This window comes from Larus michahellis, chromosome 5, assembly GCF_964199755.1.
Source record: "Larus michahellis chromosome 5, bLarMic1.1, whole genome shotgun sequence".
NCBI classification, from domain to species: domain Eukaryota; kingdom Metazoa; phylum Chordata; class Aves; order Charadriiformes; family Laridae; genus Larus; species Larus michahellis.
In genome coordinates, this window is record NC_133900.1 from 65,004,374 (window position 1) to 65,024,846 (window position 20,473).

A 20,473-nucleotide genomic window follows, 5' to 3' on the forward strand; every position below is an offset into this window, starting at 1 on the left:
TATGCTTTTTACATCTAAAAGCCCGTTTTCAGTCCATGCCAAGCCTAGCTTGATGCTCAAATGCCCAAAACACCTGCCAATAGTTATGGCAAAGATTGTCAAGAGTTAGATGACTCACTAGCTTAACATGCCAGAATCCGTTCTTGACGTCGCAAACAGTTTAACCATGAATAAATCACAGTAGCATGTCTCCAGTAAGTGGCAATGGATACTGACTTCTTCCAAGCGCTCTGCTCAGTGGTTTTGGCTCAGAGCAGATCCTTGGTTTACCTGAAGACTTTCTAACTACTTTTCGGCTGCTGATTCACTCTGTGCTGGTTTCAATGAGCATAATAATACCTCTTGTTTGCAGCCTTGTCAGTTCTTCCTTCAGCAGCCTCATCACAGCTAATGGTACTTTGCATTTCAGTAGTTCCCCCAGCTGCAAACAGGGATGCATTTCTACTTTAACTTTGCCCTCAGGGCGTCCAGTCCTTGAAATATGTCCTTAGATTTAAATTCTTCGCAGACCCCGAGATGAATGAATGTTGTAAGTCTGTCCTGTGATGAGCTCCGTGACTTGCTCTGCCTTGCTGCTCAGCAGCCAGCGGTATCCCTTTGTGTCAATAGTTACATGCTCCAAGCAATAACGTTGCCCGTTTCAGGAGTTTTCTTATTGACAGCCTGCATGTGTCCGGTGGCCTTAGGAAGCTTTTGCTAAGTATCATCAGTCCTTTGTCACATTCCTGAAGTCTGATATTAGCACTTACGCGTGGTGCTGGAGCTGTGCTGCGGTTGGCTCTGCCATTCGGCTGGCCTATCGAACAGCAATAGGCTGGTGATCATTTAGTAACCCGACCAGTATGGCAGATTTCAGCTGGCAGCCGCCTTCTGCAGTGTATTTATATATTTGAATCAGCACATATCTTTGAAGTTGCCAAAGTCACTTTGCAGACAGCCTTCTCTGTATTGGAAATCATTGCTCTCAGTCACTGCATGTACTACCATTTTCGTTTTCTCTGGTAACGGTGAGATTAGGACATAACCTTTTTTTTCCCACTTCTCTTGAATGACGGCTCATAAGGCTGAGCGTTTGTGTTTGTGTATTACAGACAATTTATACTGCTTTTAGACCCTTGCACACTATATCCTTTCTCTTTTTTCTTTTCAGATTATTCAAACGTATATGCTTGGTCTGTGCAACATGCTGTCACTGTTTTTATGCTGGGCATTTCAGCAGTCCATGCTCTTTAGAAAAAGTCCTTTAGGATTCAGATCTTATTCTCCCACCACTGTCTCCCAAAGGCTCAGCCTGCAGGAGGAGGATCTTTTTTTCCTTCAGACACATGAATAGCTCTCAGCCGCAGAACCAGAGTTCCCAGCTCTGCTGTACGAATGTTTGTCTTCCTTGAGGTTTCTCAGGTTCAGGTGAACTTCTACAACATACTTCTGTATAGGAACATATATTACCTACCAAAATTTACTACTGTGTCACCATGAATGTATTTTTCCAGCGAGACAATGCTATTCCAACATGCTGACCTCTGGGTAGAGTCTCAATTCTCATTTCCGATATTTTCAGTCTCGTACAAGGGGTTTTGTAGGAGGCAGTGATTTTGTGGGAGGACATTTCTAGGGCTACTTTTGTGCTGCCTCTTTGGTTTGCTTTTTAGCTGACGCTTGCCTGCAAACCAGACAGTTTCTTGCTGCGAGACTCGGTGGCCTGCCTGGTGCCAACATGCGGCACGTACTGCCTGCTGAGTCGAAACATGAGAGGCCTCCATGTTTTAAAGTTTTCCTGCCTCATCGTGGTAAGTCATGTCCACAGAGATGCTGCAAACACAAGCAGCGCTCCAGACTGGGCGTCCCTGTGACACCCCCACAATTCCTCGCACCAACTGCTTTAAGTCGTTCCTCCCAGGGCCATCACATTTACCACAAGCAGATGCTGACACAGATTTGTCTGTAATGCTCCTCCAAATATAGTTATCTTAATTGGGAGATGAGTAATGCAGAGCTATTTGGGCAAAAAGATCCAGTAGTATCAAAAGGCAAGTACCAGAATGGAGAGAGTAGACATCTCTATTACGACTCTAGCTTCTATAAATTGAGGTGAAAAGACACTTCTTTTAGTCACACTCCCAAGGAGGTCACAGTGTGTGCATATTTGTGTCTATCAGTTTGCATCTCTCTGCTAATAACTTCTGACCTCATTAGTTGATTTCAGCCAAATTTGACTGAAGGGTACCTTTACCCTTCATTCTCTAAAATAATTAAATCTCCATTTTATTAATAATTAATTAATACAATTAGGTGATAATTAATGATATAATAAATCAGTAAATTTTATGAAATTATATAACCACACAAAGAAAAAAACCCAATGCAAGTGTTCCCCACATGAGGAAGAACAATTGCCACGTGAGCGTGTGTATCCTTCGCATGCCTTATACACAGGCAAATCTATATGAGAGATACAGTTTATAAATTATAAAGATTTTTTTATATATATAATTAAGGCAAGATAAAAACTGGTGGAAAACCATGTTTCTTTAGTTTCAGGACTTGCAGGAGTATTGTTTAAATATTGTCCTCTTCATTTCAGTGCACTCTCCAGGTTTAAGTACATGAGGGAGTTGTGGACTGCTTGGACAAGTTAACGTATTAGTGATCATACACAGCTGCTAATGATGTAGAAGAGACAAGTGCCACCATCAGAGCATGTAAAACCTAATTGCCGACTCAGATGAAGGACTGCTGTACTGTGAAGTCTTCAGTCCACCTTTAGAGCATCTGAAAAAGGATTCAAGTTGTCTGGTTGCCTAACAGAGAGCAGATGCAGTGACATGGGATATCTTTTTCAGTGCTCTTATACTCCTGTTCCCACTGACTGTAACTAACTGACACAAAATCAAAGGGGTTTTGTTTATGCCAAAGACTTTTTGTCTACTTGGGCTGTTAAACCATGCTTAATGTCAGTGTAACTTCACTCATTTTATAACACGATGCCATTCCCTAGAAAAGGCTACTTCCCTACTAGTATTTGCAATGGGTAATAATCCTCAGTAACTCATCTCATATAAAACCAGACTGTGAATGGAACATATTTAATACAAAAATCCTGTCCTTGCACCTCAAAGAATATTTGGTGGTGAGATTCCTACTACCTATTTTGAAGAATGAGACTTGGTCAAAACAGCTACAAACAGAGACCACGTATTTCATGCCTGCGTAGCTGCTGAATCTGCTTTGATTTTCCATTCCTTGCCTCAGAATAACATACTGGAGTTTAACCTTCATCATACGATTATGTCTGTACTTCTCATGGTAATTAAGTGACCTTCCAGAACATTGAACAAAACTTTCAGGCTGAGAGATTAGTTCTGAGAGGTGTGAACTGTTCTGTTCATCCCAATCGATGTTAACTCTGAAGCCTCACAGATAGCTTACACTTCAGTCTCATTAACTGTTTCACTGCTGATCGCTTTGAATGAAAAAGCTCACTAAAGCAATTAAGATTGCACTGGGTTCTCCCAAATGACTGAGTATCCCAGACCAACCAGTTTGTACAGCATCTATAATGCAATAGTTTGCTACCGGGACAGGAATCCATAGCATACTGAAGATCAAGACCAAAAATCTGGGAAAAACACATAACAAATTAGATTTCATCATTAAATAAATAATGCAGGGGCCTCTGTCCTGATGTTGTTATTCATGCTCATACTTAATTCAGGAAATACCTTTCTTAAATGTAAAGGAAGCCGTTGCAGAATTTCCAGGCTCACTCCACGAGAATGGAAGAGAAGCCAGTTGCACTGCAGCACAACGTGGGTCTAGCTGGAAAAAGCATACATTGAGCCCTGATTTTAGCCAAGCAGATTAGCACCAAGATAGAGCCAAATCACTTTTACACTTAATCCCTACTTGCAGCTCTTCAGAAAAGCAAGAAGGTGATTTTGTTCCCCATATTTCTGGTGCTGAGCATGTTTAACTCTTGGAAACACTCGGCACCTCATAGCAGGAGTCCCTCTGTTACTTTTTATGCCTCGCGTATAAGGGCTTGTCTCCGCTTTTAAATTATGCCAGGGTAAAGTCGAAGAGGAATGAGAAGCATCCGAAATAGCTCCTCATGTAACCTCTCTTACTCGGTGACACTTTTCCACTGCAGATTAAGCAACCTCCAAAGCTATTTCTCGGCAGCGCTACAGTGTCCGCCTCTCTGACCCATCTGAAGCCCGAGCCACCCAAGTGCTGAGTGCCCCAGGAACAAATGCCTGGAACAAAACCTGAAGTGTTTGGAGGTGCTCAGCCCACCACCACCACCCCAGCCAGGAATCTGGGGGGTGTTCTCAGAGAAACGACTTGACACTAACCACCCAAACATTCCTTCCAGGTTGAAAAGAGTGTGGCGCTTATGGCCGCGATAAGGTCAGGTTTAGCCAGTTCTCAGGTGGAAAGAACTGGACGGAATGAGCTTGCTGAAATCGAAGCACTGGCTTATGAAATTTCTGCTGGCACTGCTGGAGACAGTCAGCATTATATAGTTCCTGGATCACCAGGGACTTTACAATCTGTCTTAGTCTATTTGTGTGCTAACAATAACTCTAGCTGCTAGTTCCACGAGCTCTGCTCTTTGCAGGAAACAGTAAACTGTGCCTGAAAATCAGGATGTGGAATACATTGTAAGGGAAGGGAGTAAAAGAGGGCCACACAAAAAAAAAAAAAAAAAAAAAGACAAAAGGCCGTAGGAGATTAATAAAACTTAAATGGTTTCCAAAGAGAAAGAAATAAAATTATTAAAATAAAACTTAACCGAAATGGGTTTTTTAAAAATTTTCATATTTCAGATCTGTGGGAAAGTTGTATTTGCTGACAAGTCTGTAGCTTGTTATTTCTTGTTATTTTCACACTTTCGGGTTTCCATCTCTTTACATCAATCTGGTGAAAGCTTATTAAACCCTTATTTGAATTTTTGTATCTCTTTCTGCCTAAACCTCTACAGTGACTCACATAAAAGTAATTTTTTTAAATCTCAAGCCCAAGTTTTAGCGATGTATTTTGATTTTATCAAGCCTTGCTAAGCGAATGATTGGGAAATAAAGTGCTATTTTTCTCTTGAATATTTAGATGAAGTAAGTATATTTCATGGCTTCTGTGGAAGAAACAAGACTCTACTGACACTCTAGCCTGAGAAGTCTGCTTTGCACTTGGGTTCTTTTGGAGATAAGTTGTTTTAATTAACTATGCCCATATAACTCAGCTGCTTGTCAAACTTTGCTCTTTTTAAGTCTTCATCAAATCTCAATGGAACATATATTTCATCATCCTGTATGCGCTTATAGTGAGTAAATGCATTTGGTGAAATATAAGTGTGTCGACTCTGTATTATCTGAATGAGATACTTCAGTTCAGCATAGATAACTTGTTTTCACGCACACACTTTGTAATGATGAAGTGTTTGAGGAAATTTTCCTTGGTTGCAGTAATGAAGTTGGCTTGGGCAAAGGTGTCTCATTTTTTATTCATTTTTTTCCAACTACTGCATGATTTAGTACTTCACCCATTGAATGTGCCAAAATACTTGGGTGTTATTGAGATTAAGATTCCATGGAATTGTTTCCATTAAAGAACAATTTCTTTATTTCTTCAACTTTCTTAGCTAAAATCTTAGCAACGTCATCAGTGACCCGCTCAGACTTTGCCATTTGTCTTGCAGCAATGTAATGATGTTGCGATATGGAATTCCTTGGCATATTCTACCAACTCATGAAAAGTCATCCAAGTTCCATTATCTAAAGTCAGTCAGATGGGATAGTAAATTGGGTGAGATGCCAATTACTTGGGGTGGTCACTGCAGCACTTTCCAGCAGCTTGCCTGATTTCCAAGAGTCTAAAGGGTTTTCAGTGAAGATTCATGGCTCGTGGTGAAAAAACCTATCTCTGCTTTTCTTCACAGTCCTTTGCTAACTCTTTAGATTCACATTCTTTTTTTTTCTTTTCTTCTTTTTGTCACCGGGTTTGCTATTCTGACAATTTTCAAAATTATTATTTGTCATGTTTGGCCACTATATCAAACAGCTTTTGCTTGTTCCGTAATAGCTTCATAGCATTCCAGCTCTGGACGGTCTGAAAATATGACAAGGCTACCTTTATGCGTGACATTATCTGGTGTCTTCAACAAATTAGTTGCAGAGTTCTTCAGAGGCAATTGGACCATCCTTCCAAAAGGACATACATGAGCATCTGGTTTTGTGAATTTCTTACAAGTTGTCTAATATTTCATTACAGGTTCTTTTTAGCCCCTGCTCTTAAACTGGCATAGAAGTAGCCTGGTTGATGCCGGCTGTCACTTCTAAATTGCTACGAGGTCAAGATTCTCGTGTTCTCTGTTCTGTCGGGCTGTTCTGGATAGAAAATCTACTAACTACATATTGACTGTTTTCTTCGAGTATTCATCTAAAGCATAACACTGAAGCTTCAGGAGCAAGCACCAGAGATGTCTAAAAGCTGTTAGCAGAATGTTATAGAATGCTGTGCAATGGGTATTTTCTACACAGAGTTTCCTAGCTTTGAAAAACAGATTAACTTTTTGCCCATTTAAGAGCAACTGGAAATAATTCCTTTTCACATCAGATGATACATTTGCATGGGTCTGCTACTTGGTGTAACTGTCACAAGTTTAGATGATGACAATTTTTACCAAAATGCTTTGATTTTTGAAATATCCTATGTGCACTTAAAGTACCAGATGATATTGCTTCTTAGGGTTTTCTTTAGACAGATTTTCAAGAAAGTGTAAATAAAGATCTCTAAATGAAATGGTTACGTTTTCCAGAAGTGTTCAATACTGAACCTGGTTAAGAAAAGACAGCTGCCTGACATGCGGGGTTTATTGGTAAACTGTGCTTTTGGCTAAACATTTTTTTCTATGGTAGTGTCACTTGTATTAGAAATGCTGTTTTGCTAAAAATTAATAGAATCCCTACAGTAAGGTGGCTAAGGTGGGGAGGCATCTCTGGAGCGCATGTAGCCCAACTCCCTGCTCAGACCAGGGTGAGGTGGAGCAGGCTTACCAAGGCTGTGCCCAGATGAGTATTGAATATCTTCAGGAATGTAGATTCCACAATGCCTCTGGGCAACTTCTTTCAGTGTTTGACCACCCTTACGGTGACAAATTTTTTTCTTATGTTTCTATGGACCCATCAGGGCCCTTGGATCTGTGTGTGTATACGGTTTGTTTAAATGTTCCCTAAACTGATCCTCCCTTACTAAGGGTAAGTCGTCCTTGCTCCAGACATTCTCTCTGGTCTCAGGGATCTGGGATTGCTGAAGGCCAGTCTTCCCAGTAAAGACAGACGGAAGGAAGGCACCGAGTACCTCAGCCTTCTCCCTGTTCCCTGTCACCAGGTCCCCCACCCTACTCAGAGATATTCCCTTCATGGTCCTACTGCAGCGGACAGGCCTGTAGAAACCTTTCTTTTTGCCCTTTTTATCCCTTGCCAGAGTCAACTCTGAGTGGGCTTTTGTTTTTCTAGCCCCATCCCTGCACACTTGAACAGTGTGTCTATATGCCTCTCCGGTCAACTCCCTCAAGGGAGCTGCAGAACATGGGCTACATACCTATCCTTCTCTGTGAGACTTAACCAGCTGTTTTAAGTCTAATTTTCCTGATACGCTCAGTCTTTGACACTCCCATGACATGGCGCTTCCAATTGCAGAGGAGGAATGCCATGATTTCTTTTTAAAGGGATGAAAAGGTATCTCTAAATTATGTGGGGGAGTTGGCCACCAAAAAAGTTAAGACATTCTGTGGAGGACAATATGTCTTCCTGTAAAGTTCGGGGAATTTCACAGTTTCTACTGAAAATAGTGAGACCGTGGAGAGGTGTGTTTTCTTGGAAAATGTGATCACCTCATTTGTCAATGAAAACTGAGGGCTCTTGAAAAACTGAGTTTATTGTGAATGTGATGCCCTGAAATTAAGAACACTAACTGCCAACTTCAAGAGACTGGCAGCCAAGTGTGTTCCTTTCACAGTGTAAAGTATAGCCCTTGGACAAGCTGCACTTTTAAAGAATGTAAAAAGAGCCTCTTACAGCATCTTACCTCTGAGGTCACTTGTTCTTTTCATCTGAAGATGCCACTCTACAAGCTTGGGAAATCCTGTGTCACAACATAGCTGTGGGTTGGCCAGAGACTGTAAATCATGGTTTGGAATTTGGGATGTTATCCAATATGAATGAGACCATTCCCTTTATATAAACAACTTGGTATTTTTTCCTGTCCATTATGCTGGTGCTAAATATAACATACTAATGGGCTCTGTAGGTTTGCAGTGGATTTCCTCTTGACGTTCAATATTTTTTGTGTTAATTTATTTTTTATGTGTTCCCACTCCTATTCCTAACAGCACAGTATGTATCCTCACGCTCAGAAAGAAAGAAAGAAAGAAAGAAAAATAAAGAAAGAAAGAAAGGAGGAAAAAGAAAAAGATTGAAAACCACGATTTATCTTCTATTTGAAAAAAACATCTGCAGAACAAAATGAGCCTCTTGATGCCGGAATTGTCATCAATGATGACTTTGACAAAATGAGCAATACATAATTTGCTAGCTCCCTTGCGAAGCTGAAACAGATTGTCGAATAAAACACTGGAGGAGATGCATATGGGGTGAGAAGACCAGCTTTGAATATGAACACATGCAGGTGGTCGTTTAGTAGTGGTTCTAAGAGGCAGGACATCCCTAATTTGGAGGGTCATTTGCATTTGGAAATGCTCACTGATAAATAGTGATGTATTCCCTATAGTAAAGCAGGACTGATACTGCCAAAACTACAGCTATTTCTGTTCCAGGGTAACTTGAACAAACCAGACAGCCGAAGGCAAAGTAGGGAGTGGTTTACACTCCAGCAAACCTGCCATTAGTGGTGGGTTTGCAGAATACAGATTAGTAAGATTTGAAAAAGTGCTTTCTAAAAAATAGAAAAACAGAACTTCTTCACTCTCTGGTAAGAAATGATGGATTTCTTGTAAGGCAGGCACAGCAGCTGTATTGACTTAAATGCCCTGTAAAATAGGCAACCTTCAAAAATGTTTTATCACAACCTCCAATTTTGAGTACAACCACTACTCTGAATTCTCAAATTGCTCACTCCACCGTCAGTCACTTGACAGAAACTGCAATACGCAAATACATATGTTCCTATATTTTTCTTACTTCTCTTCTTAACTATGTGTCTGTGTATACTATTATATCATGAAAGATACTATTTAAAAAAAAATCTTTAAAGAAATTTTGCCCTTATAATGTTTAAATTTATGCTAGTTTGAAGAAGGGTGGTATATGATAATTTTGGCTTACATTCCATTCCATTCATAGCACTTGCCTGTGTCAGCCAAATTAATTAAAATATTTCATTAAGGAATTATTAATCTACCCATCAAGAAAGGTTTCTCTGAGATGCTGTTCCTGCAAAAACTTTTTTCTTTGTATGAGTTTGAGGCCCCCCATTAGATGTTCTGATTGCCTTCAACACCAATGAGATTAAATGACATTGTGAGCATTTTGGGACTGAGGACATTCTTCCAGTTTGGGCAGAGGATGATATGAGAAGGCCTTACTTCTGACTAGGACCTTCAGATATTAGTGTGCTATAAATAACTAATGATGATGTCAGCTTGGGGGCACTTAGCAACGTGTAAGAGCATGCTGCTCCTTCAGCAATAGTTCTGTAATCTCAGCCTTTTAGCATATTACCTCTAAAAGAACATAACTTCCTCTGGAAGCTTCATTTCCATTTAACCAGCCTTGTCTTTTTTTCAGATATACTCCCCTTGACATGTGTAAAGGAAATGTGATCCAATACCCCAATGAAATCTTGTTCAGAATCGTTAATTACCTTTGATCAGGCTCCTTCCTCCATACCTTGGTTAATAGTGTAGATTGGAAAAAATAACAGCCAGATCTGTTATCCCAGCAATTATTGAGAAACGAAAGTGACAATTTGCTTACTTGCCTGAAAGATCAAACAGTAAAACCCTAATTTCAGTCACTTGGCACCGGATTATATATATTGAATCTGGCAGGCACACTTTATGCAATGTCCAAGCGAAAATGACCTCAGGCTTTTGTGGACTAAAGCACAGTATCCTCAGAATCACTCTGCCTGCTGACTGCCTGGCTTTTAGGGGACTCCTATTTTATTTTTTTTTTCTTTTTTTCTCTTTTTTTTTTTTTAATGGAGTCCATGATAACCTTACATACGTATAATCAGAAATCAAAGAAAAAAAAAGTGACCTAATGAATATATCATACATGATGCAAGTACAGGGTAGTAGAGTGCCTTGACACAGAGTGTTTAATAACTCATCCTTAGAGACAGTGGAAAACTACAGTAATTGAAGAAGGAAGAATATTTGACTCTTGAGTATGACTTTTTATGAACACTATATAGTTCATAGTACACTAGGGATCTTTTAAATGCAGAACACTGGTGTACAGTAAGTTTACCTATTTGACAAATGATTATTTTACCACATACTCTGATAGGCAACTTTTACTACTGCAGATGAACAAAGACAAAAAAGCCGCAGAGAATTCTGATTCTTCTTTTTCATGTTTCCCCCTCTCTTGAATCTATTCTCCATGCTGTCTTTCAGGTCAAAAAAAAAAAAAAAAAAGAAAAAAAGAAAAAAAAAAGCAGCTTCAGGACGGCTGTGAGTCAATTCAGTTTGCTAAGATCAGCATCTTCAGATTTTCTTCGGTGTAACGGTAAGGTGGTTACTCTACGGACACCTGCCTTTCCTCTACCGATCCGCACTCTGAAACTGAAGCATGCACCACTTAACAGTAAATTAACTAAAGAGTTAACTAACCTGATTCTACAACCACCACCTATGGGAGAGGTTCTTAGTTCATTGGACCTACATAAATATTAAACTGTTTTTGACTACAAAGGGCTATGCACAGCCCTATACAGCTAGGCAAATGCTAAAAAAATACAAATCTTTACCTCAGTAAGAAACAGAACCCTGAATACATTAAAGAGGTCCTCTGCAGAAAGACGGATCATCAGTACTGCTTAAGCTTTGCACAATGCAGTTTCCTTTAAAACCCAGTGATTCACAAGGCTATACATACACAACTAAAAAAGTTCGCTGAAGATTATCTCATATGGAAATCATAGTACACTCCATTAATTACCCTCTCTGAGGAAAAGAAGGGTGAAATTTGTTATAGAATCAGACCACAAGACAGAAAGTCCCAGGCATCCATTATATAATTTACTCCTGACATAGCACATTAAAATCTGAGAAAGGAAGACCATTTTACTGTAAAGTCAGCAAAATGCCACAGAACTGAAAACCTGCTGCCTGCATACCACTAACCATATCTAGAGTGAATAACTACTGTAACGATCACGTTGGTATTAACGTTATAAGGAATTTACAGTGGCTTGTGCTTTCGCTTCTGCCTCACATAGGCATTTCCATTGCTCCAGCAGGCGTTTTAAGCTTTGACATTTTGGTGAAATATTAAACCTCCTATTTACACCGTCATGCCTTTTCAGTCTGTGGCCTGGTATGCCAAAGGCACACCTGTTGAATGAACGTCCGCTCCTGCTAGCCCTTCCCAAATCTGTTTGCCGATCAGGGGAGCAAACACCCCGGGCAGGAGATTCCAGGAGATGGCTGGCGGTGGTGAGGCTGCGGCTCCGGGCACAGCCCTGAGCTAACAGTGCTGCCTGGCCTGGGCTGTCCCACCAGTGGCCCGGGGAAGCGTGGGACCCCCGGCTTTTAGGAGAGAGTGATTTCTAAACCCCAGCACTGGCCACTCTGCTTCAGCCAGCAAACAGAAGGACGAAATAGAAGTCCTGCCCTTTGCCCTCTTCCAGACGGGAAAGATGACTGAGTCTGGCTTGCCCCGAAATGCATGGCAGGGAAACATCAAGTTCCACATTTGTCATTGATTTCAATGAGAAATTAGTCACCTCTTTCGTTACAGCCCTTGGTCCTAATGCTCAAAGATGGGATCACAAGAGGTGAAGACCTGCAGCGTCCTCTTGCACAGTCCAAACCAAGGTGTCAGAAAGGGGAACGCCATTTGGCTCACTGTGTGCAATTAATTCCTTTCTGCAGTGGCGTCTGGTGAGCAGCAGTGGAATGGATTTAATGATTTTTGCCATCTTTATAAACTGCCCGAGAACGTGCTGGGTGCTCTGGTCACCCCTCGAGCTTTTGGACTCACAGCCTTTGCGGTCCTTCGGCTGTATTTTTCCCCCCTCACGCTTGGCTGCACAGCGTGGAGCGGCTCAAACAGACTGCATTCAGCTGGGTATTTAGTTAATTTACTTTTTCATACGACCTCTGATTTTGGTAAAATTATGAATAAATTAGAAAGCTACCACATGGCATGCCCACCAGGACAGCACGCGTCCTCCTGCTATTTCAGATCCGCTGGTCCGTTTCTGTGCTCGGGTTCACACTGAGGCATCAGCATCTGACAACCGGTCAGCTCAAAGTTCAAAGAGCAAAATGAGACCGTGTGTGGGTCTGTTTTGAGAACAAATGCAGTACAGTAATGGGGACAGTATATCCTAAGACAACAAAGAGAATATTTGTTTTCAGCGTGCTATTTGCTGAGCGCGGTTTTATCCAAATCCATTAAAGAGCACAGCTAACAGCACTGCTGTGGCTATGAACACCCTTATGCGATTGTACTTCATTACGTGTTAGCCCTAAGAGGCCTCGGTAGACTAAACAAGTGCAGCTATACTGCGGGATGAAAGGATCGGAGATCAATTTATAGGAAAAACAAACTCTCCCCGTACCTCCTCCTTCTCAGAAGCAGGTGATTAGCCACTGCGTAAGGCACTTCAGCTGGGAAGGCAGCGAGCATCAGCATTGTGGTGTACACCCCGCTTAGCACATCCCACAGATCCTCATCTCAGCAACCGAAATTCATAATTTCACAGCAGCAGATAAGGCTCCCCTTGCTTCTGACTGGTAGACTGGTGGTAAAAAAACGCTGCTGATTACAGTGCTATTTCTTCTCTATCACAGAGAGGCATCATTTGCATGAGCAAAACCCTCCCTAGCTCAAGCATCTACCCAATAACCTCCCAAAGCCCACACTGGCAGCTTTTATACATTATGCATTTATACAGCTTTCTTCCGCTTACTTTTAGCAGGAAGAAAAGTCTGTAAATTCAGAGTAATAGAGGAGCTGGATGGCTCAGAACTGACCTTCTTGTTCCCATACAAAGGAACACACCTTAAACCTTTATCATGAGTTTGGAGAGTTTCTTGCTTTTTAAAGAGTTCAGGTTCTCAATGTGTTTTTCAACCAACACTGTTTCTTTGCACAGGTTTTCTTTGTTGTCTATCTAAAAAAGTTCATCTTTTCTGCTTCTACAAGATATAATTTCTTTTTTTGGAATTAGAGTCATCCTTGGCATAAAAAGAAAAGAAAAGAAAAGGAAAGAGTCAGAAAAGAGAGAGATGCCAAATACTAGTGAGCACCTAACTGCAGCACTCTCTGCCAACAATAAAGGTATATTTTACTTAAGAGTTCTAGGAGAAAGTTATTTTTGAAATATCTTTTTACAGCATGGTCTGCAGTGAAAGCCTTTCGAATTTATCACCCCCAATTTTTTTTACAGAGCTGTTTCTACCTGAAATTCTTAAAAACAGCTGAGTAACAAGCTATCAAGGTTGTTCATGTTAACAGCATACATAAAAATTCTTGAACGGATACTTGCAAGAGATGTATTCAATTTAGCAGCTTATGTTCAGCGTCGAAAAGGCAAGGTCTATATTATGAACCAAGGGGTTGCTTGTGTCCTCTCCCCTCATCTGCTACCTTCAGAAGAATACACCATGAAAGCGTAAGAGAGGCATAGCTTATGCTCAGAATAAATTAGTTCTTCCCTTGGTAATAATCAAGGCCAGTCAGAAGAATATGTCCTATTGTCCTTTGATTTCTGGAAATTGCCCAAGAAAATAACCACATATAATGGCTCCAAATGCATTACACAAGATTCGGGGAAGCCTTATCAAAGCCAGTTGAAGATGTTCACATGAGGCTTAAAATCTTAGTGCTAGTCCCATTCATTCAAAATCTTATAACAGAGTTGTCATTGCTTCGTACTGGAAATTGAAGTGAGCTTTGGGGCATCTCCCTTAGTCAGTGAAGGCGGTCAGATTCACAATAGCTTGAAAGGCTGAAAAATCAGTGTTACTGGTGTATTCCATAAGCACGACACATAGTGGTGATTGACCTGCTTCAGTGCTCATGTGAATATGAGTGAAGCGTTCTCGAATCCTTAAAATGCTGCCAAACATACATGTAACGGGGCACGTCCCTTTCATTCTGTGCCAGGGTAGCAACCTTGATCCTCAGGTCTCATAAAATAGCCTCCAAGACTTTTTATATGCAAGTTTTCCACGTGCCCATGAAGTAATTTAATCTTGCCTCAACCATCAGGTTTTATCAATATTAATAATTTTTCTTTTAAAATATTTAAATAATGTCTGGCAATAACAGTAATGTTTTTGGAGAGGTTACAAGAAATGGAGGAATATTAGACAGGTTGCTGTGTTTACCTGCAGGTAACTATCCTTTCATAAATGAATGTTAACACTCTAAAACATGGCCATTCTAAAACAATTGCTATGAAAATGTGTTAAAATCAGCTGCTCTCTTACATCTATATCTCAGAGTTGCCCTTTGAAATCGTCCCTCATGGGAAGCTATTATGCTGCAGAAACCGTCCTGAAATCTGCTCCCACACGAGAGCAAAAGCTAAATACGTTGTGTAATACAACAGTGCAATTACAACGGCGAAAAACAAACAGAAGCTCCAGCGCTCTCCCGTGTATCGCAGCCCCGGTGCTCCCTGTTCTGTGTCATGGTCAGTTACTTGTTGCTGGCATTCCTTGACACCCCCCACCCCTTCCTGTTTCCAGGAGAAATATGCTTGCAAAAACCACCAAACAACCCTACATGGGATAACCCTGCAGCAAGGGTTCACCACAGCTAGAGCCAACACGTCACTCCTGTGGGCTGCCCAGCAAACAGTGCCTCGGCTCTGCCTTTGAATGACCCACCTTACCCCAGAAGCAAAGGCATCTTTCTGAGGCCACCATCTTTGCCAGTTTTGTTGGAAAACCTCTGCATGCAGTTTGTGAGACAGCGGGAAAGGGGTCTTGATGTGGGGGGGAACTTTTCCCATCGGATTTACTGCACTAAAATACATTAAAGGGTTTTTTCTACTCAATGACTTCTACCAAGCTTCATTTTGGTTTGTTGTCTGCTGGAAATACAAGAAGCAGAAATATATATTTTTAGTAAAAAAAAAGGAACTAATTGGCTGCTTTAATGCAAAATCAAACACCTTTTATAATTGCTTTATGTACACATAAAAGTTCCCTGCTAGCTGTGCCAGTGAAGCCTGTGTTTTATCTGCATCATCTGCTTCTTTTGAGATCAGAGGATTTCTGACTCAAACCACATACCCTCTTTCTCAGTATCTCTCTGTACGTATATTACTATTTCCTCTTTCATATAATCTAACAATCTTCTAAAGATGTTATAATTGTACCTTAAGCATCTACATTATCTGAGTGGAAAAACCCTGTAAAAAGATGGGGGAGGGTGGAAATGTTTTATTTCAAAACCATCTTTCACAAAGCTCGGTTAATTTATATCTCTGAAGGTTTCTTCTCTCTCGCCTTCATATATGGGCATCTCGGTCTATTTATCCCTTCTGAAATAACACAGTGGGCTTCCATTATTGTAGCTTGTAAGTACTTAAGACTCCTTATTTATTCTTGAACGCCATTAGGAGGAAAGAAAGCCTTATTATGTATAATGCATTACTATGATTAACATCTGGAGGGTGAATGCTGTATGTTCTGCCAGGCTCATTCTGTATAATCCCAGTTGTAAACGTGCTAAATGTACACCTTTATACTTCCTTTCTTGGGAGTGCCAGCTTACCCTTCTTTCAACTGAAAAATGAAGCATCATTTGACCCAAGCATCTGCGAAGAGCTGTTCATCTAAAAGATTCACAACTCACGTGGAGAAAACAAGCATTCATCCAGTACAGTTGTCCTAGTAATCAATTATTTTCCAATTAGTCATTTTCTGTTTACCACCAGGAAAACAACAATTTGGCTCCACCTCCTGGTTTCTAGGCTACCATAAGAGGTTAAAATTTGGCATTCTGTAGAGGCTGGTCACAAGGTGGCAGTGATCACAAGATGGCAGCAACTAAACTGATTTACAGGGTGACCAGAGATGACTGGAGTTGATCCTAGCAAATGGTATTAGGAGGTAAAGTAGTTTTGCAGTGCACAGCATTAATTTTTTTTAGCTATACAAGACCTATGTCACGTGGAAGTGGGAGTGAGCAAGCCAGGTGGAGTATCAAGGCATTGCCCAAGCCTGCAGGGATGCAATTAGGAAGGCCAAAGCTCAGCTGAAGTTGAAACTAGTAAGCCATCTGAAAGACGAGAAGAAAATCTTCTAGAGCATATTATCAGAAAAAGTAAAGCAAAGGAAAACATGAGCACACTGTGGGGCTGAGACCCTAGCGACAGCAAAAAGGATGAGATACGCAATGCTTTCCCTGCCTCAGCTTTTACTGATAAAGTCTGCACATACACGTCTTGGCTTTTTAAGCCTTATGAGAGACCGCAGGAGTGAGGCATTACATGAACCAGAGAAAGATAGACTTAGCGACCGCTTTAGCAAATTGGGCATTTAAGGGATGGGATGCCGTGGGTGCCAAGGGTGCTGTGGCAGTTGGCCAATGTCATTGCAAGGCCACGCTCTACCATCTTTGAAAGGTTGTGGCACTCACAGGAAGTTCCTGATGTCTGGAACACAGCACGTGTCTCTTTCACAAGGCCGAGAAGGAGAGTCTGAGGAACACCAGAGAAGTCATCCTAGTCTCAGTTTCCAGGAAAGCAGTGGGAGCAAAATCTCCTGGAAGTTGTGTCCAAACACACAGAGGACCAGAAGGTGAGTGGGAACAACCAGCATGAATTTACCAAGGGCAGCTCATGCCTGCCAAGCCCCAAAAGGACTAAATGCCCTGGATGGAGTATTGTGCAGATGTGGTCATGCTGCTTTGCACTGAGGGTTGGAGCAGTTGAAACCATTTCAGGTAAATGGACAGTGCTCCAGAGTACAGTCTCTATAATGCAGCAAGTGCCTTAGACTTCCTTGCCCTGTTGTCAACTGGGACTGTGAAGGACAGTGATTCTGATGGGTGTCTATGGCTACTTGTCTGGCAAACCCCATAAAACGTGGTTTAGAAAATGGTTTAAAATGGGGCTGGTACTTGGTCGTGCTTAGTTTAGCTTCTTATATTTTGTTTCCAAAGGAATTGTAAAGTGATTCTGCTTCTTTGGCAAGTTTATTCCAGTTTTTGTGATGTGCTGTGTCCAGGCCAAGCAGCAACATCTAAGCACTTCACATATCCCTCTACACTCAATACGGTTTTCAGTTGTCATCCCGATACAAATGCGTGCAATAAGCTTCATATCCACGCTTGGATTAGTTGTTCTGCAATGAAGCTGGCGTGGTTAACCCCAGCCTTGCCATCTGGTGATGGGTCCCAAACAAAAGAAGGAATTCTACACTTTTAAGCAAAATAAAAGGGAAAGGCTGAGCTGGTTGTTCCTTCCCCTGCAAAGGCTTCCTTTGTAGGCCTTTTCAGCCTGGGTGACTTCAGATGATTCATACGCCTTAGCAGGTACCTCCAGTTCCTCATTGATGACCTATTGGTATACCTGTGCCCCCCCAGGCCTACTGCTGTGATTAAATGCTCTGTGCAGATGTACGGCTGTAGAGTTGCTGGAAAGCCTGGAAACACATGGTTGTTTGCCACTAGTCTTTGGAAACTTTTTCTTTACTTAATGACAGTTAAGTACTTTGGCATTTTCAGATTTTCATTCGAGCGGACATTTTGTAACTCTTCATTTCTTATCAACAGTCACTTTCTAAATCTGTTATTGCAAATTTGTAGACTTCAGTTAATTTAAAATGCAGTTAGAAAAAAGTTCAGTTCGGACAGATCTTAAACAATTCCCAACTTATGAAAGGAATTAACTCCATTAAACAGTATGCTATCTAACACTTTTCTGGCTCTCTAAAAGATGGAACAAGGCTGTTATTTTTAGTATTTTCGTTTGGCTGTGCCCAAAATATTCCTGTAGAAATTAGGGAACGATTTGCAATAATATCAATACTGTAAATGCAATAATACATTTTATAATCTTCCATTTCTAGATCTTCCTCCCTGCCCAGCATCCCACAGCAAATTACAATCGATACAAAGCTAAACTTAGCACTGTTATGTCTGCCAAGTGACGGCCAGATACAGGGGCAGACCAATTTAGGGACTCTCCAATCTAGTGGTACAACTCTCTGAGTATTCATCCTTCGCATTCCTGCAGGAACAGCTCAAAACAGAGCCGTCAGCTGACTCAGCCCTGCTCTCGCTTCATGCCAAGGAGAGCTCTGACACTGATTTCAGAGGGGACGCGCTTGAAGTTTAACGCATGAGGAAAAAAAATTCAAGGTTGAACTTTCTGAGAAACAGCAAAGAATATTCTGTTCTCAACCCAGATTCATGATCTTGTTATGTATTAGAAGGGTCAAGCCGCAAAACTACACACAAATTACTTGAAGTCATTTCGTATGTAACCTCAAATTCCTAAGGAAATGAAAAATAGGTGGGATTGGCAACTCTCTGAAGGAATTCCTGTACTGGGACCCAATATGACTAATTTTGCTAGTGCCTAGATCTCAGACAGGTATTTTTCAGGCGACTTACAAAAAACGCTGTTGGTTCATGGCCCAAATGAATAAAACCCGTGAAAATTTGCTCTTTCCTGATGGTTATGCCCTACAGGCCCTGTCTGTACACTTAACTAATGTAAATTACTATCATCTTTGAAGCCAATAAGGTCTATAATGACTTATACTAGCTAAGGGTTTGGGTTATGATCAGTAGTACCTGAAAGGCATTCATTTAAAAAATGCCAAACAAAGATTTAATATTTTGAGTGGCTTTTCCATTCTTGCAGAAGAAATTTCAGAACAGGGAGGGAGTAACTGAAATCTCCATTACCATATCCCTCACATGACATTACAGTGTCATCGTCTATCAGAGGTGTCACTGCTACTCCACCGAAGAAATTCAGGATCCATTCACCTTCAAAACCAGCCCTCACCCAGCAGGATGCTTACACTACACAAAATCAAAGTGTGTTTGACTAATTGATTCGCTATACACAAGAAACCAATACAGTGATTATAAAAAGGGGTCTTTTGTATACTGAGCAGAGCTAGCGAAGGTAAGAAACATGACAGCAGCATTCATAAATGTCTAAAGGCACTGAAGAGCTTTATCAGTGAATTCAGTTAACAAACGACAGACTAAATTACTCCTGAAGATGTAAAACATGCAGCTCTCTTTCCAAGTCAGGCTCATAAAACATGGAACCGCTGAATGATATTTCTCCACTGGTTAAAGGACAACGGCATGGGGCCCTCCAGTCCTCAGAAGCACAACAAGAATAGATGTCAGTGTGGAAAAGAAAAGAATCAAAGCAGCTCTCCAGCATGGTGAACCACGCCACAAGCCTACTGAAACTACCAGAGGACTACCAAGCGCCTCGACTTCCTCAGGAAGGCCAGAGAGGAAGGCTGTATTCTCACTGTTTCCAGTATTAAGATTTTAAATTCTGTGAAAGGAAAAGGAGTTGGGACGTACTTTTCTCTATCCTGACCTCACAGGTGCATTTCTATGCAATCAGGGGGAAGAATGAGGATAGAATGCAGATACTGAGTTAGTAGTACTTCAAACCAGTTTGTTACAACTAGAAGTAATTTTACAAAGTCCGACGCATTGGCAGCGAACCACTTGAATAGGACCATGATTTCTTTGTTGGAAAATGCTGGTTGCCTCCCCGTCGACAGATTCAGCACCTTGCAATGTTCGGGTCCAGTGTTAACATGAATTGTGAATGAAAATATTGACTTAGCTCCAAGAAGTTTCCAGTTGCTTTGGAGAAGGATGTCTTATAGCCGCCAGAAGAAATCCCGGGAGAGCCAGGAAGCAGTTTTGATAAATTAGTGAAGTCAGTTTTCAGCATTTCTGTTTTAACTTGAAAGAGGTTTGCTGCCATATGCATTTGTACTTTGGCAATGCTTGCTGACAGAACAGAGGCTGTCTTGGCACATCACTTGCAGGAGCAAAATAGATTTGGCCGTCATTTCCATAATAAGCATAATTCATATTGCAGTGTCTAAAAACATATGGAAAGGGAGGATGTCAATATGAGACGAATAAGCCTTAAAAGAGCTTGTAGGAGCCTCCCAATTAAACAGGTACAGGGCCGGATGAAGTTATCATATAAACAACTCCTCCTCCTCCCATTGTAATGGCATTTGTTTTCTGTTCAATTAATGAAT